Here is a 1,566-nt window from a genome sequence, read left to right on the forward strand (position 1 = left end):
CAGCTAAGGCTGTATGTGGGATGTGGGTACCTGAGAAGTGATTCCAACAGAACTCCCATGACACAGACATCCTACAAAAAACAAAACAGAACAAACACCCTATACTGTCCATGAGACCTCTGCATCCAGTGCTAAAATAATTTCCTTTTTTCTTATTATTTATGCCAATTCAATTTAACACAGTAATAATAGATGTCAAAAGAACAAATGGATAAGTAAGGAAGTATGGATTAGGCAAAACGAGGCAAGTAATTTGGTGTCATTTGCAAAGCAGAAAACAAAGCAATTTAAAGAAACTTAAACAGCTTCTCTTAAAATTTCCTTTATGTACTATGAAACCATTCCAGAATAATTGTAAATACCATAAAAGTCCACATTTAGGATTTAAAATTTTTTTTTAGAGCACAGCTTTCTGTAATATCAGTTTTGAGGCATTAGATTCTCATACAGAAGCTCTTTAATTCATTTTGTAATCATTGTTGAAGGGAAATCAGTAGAACTTCTGGTTCTTAGACCTTTCTTCTGCCTCGAAGAGTCAAGCACTTTAGCTCCAAGACCAAGACACAAAGCTTTGAAGCTGAGCTGCCACAGACCCCCTTTATAATTTTTGATTTGATTTCCATTTCATATTTTATAAATTAAACAGAAAGCTTTTGCATTGTTTTTCATGGTTGCTTTCGGTGGCAGGGAAAGGGGGCTCTTAAGAAAGCTCTTAGGTTTTGTTTAGTGATGCCTTATTCTCTTACGATAAAGGTTTTGCAATTATTCAAAATGGGTAATCGTTTCATCTGCAAATGATGAGGCTGGCTCTTCCATTCCCATAATTATTCCTCTTTCTTCCTCGTGTCTTAACTATGTCACTTAATGCATGCAATACTATGTTGAAAAGTAAAGATTCCTCCTCAGCTTTGTGACCTTGGCAAATTACTTAACTGATTTGTGTCTCAGTTTCCTCATCTGGAAAATTGACAAAATACTCTTATTTATCTAATAGAGTTATAAAAAATCATAAAGCCTTTAGAAGAATATAAGTGCTTACTTATACAGCACCCTATCTTTTCCACCCTAGAGACCATATCATCAGTTCCTAAAATATAATACAGTGATCATAATCAGCTTTATGAATATACAATATACAATCATGCTGGTGAGTTTTTATTTCTATTTATTATCTACCTGTTTCTGAAAAATATTTGAGGTTGTTCAGGGACTTTGATATACAAGAAATCAGAAAAATGAAATGTAGAAGGCTAGTGATCTTGCCTAATTGATCTTTCAACTGACTCTCCTAAAAGGTGATTTGAGAACCTATGTTAATTGATCCGAGATTTAGAATTAAGATGACTACTTTTGAAAAAATTACTGTAATTATTTTCTGTTGTCTGTTTATGTCAGTGACAAATCCTGGCACAGGCATATCTAAAAGTGAACTTGATAAATATAATAAATAAAATTAATATAACAATGAATTTTGGATGTAGAAGAACCTTCAATGTCATATGTATAGTCCAATCTTATTTTATAAATGGAGAAACTGAAACATAGAAGAGTTACTTGAAGCTTTGT

This window comes from Castor canadensis, chromosome 4 (genome assembly GCF_047511655.1).
Source record: "Castor canadensis chromosome 4, mCasCan1.hap1v2, whole genome shotgun sequence".
Classification (NCBI taxonomy): domain Eukaryota; kingdom Metazoa; phylum Chordata; class Mammalia; order Rodentia; family Castoridae; genus Castor; species Castor canadensis.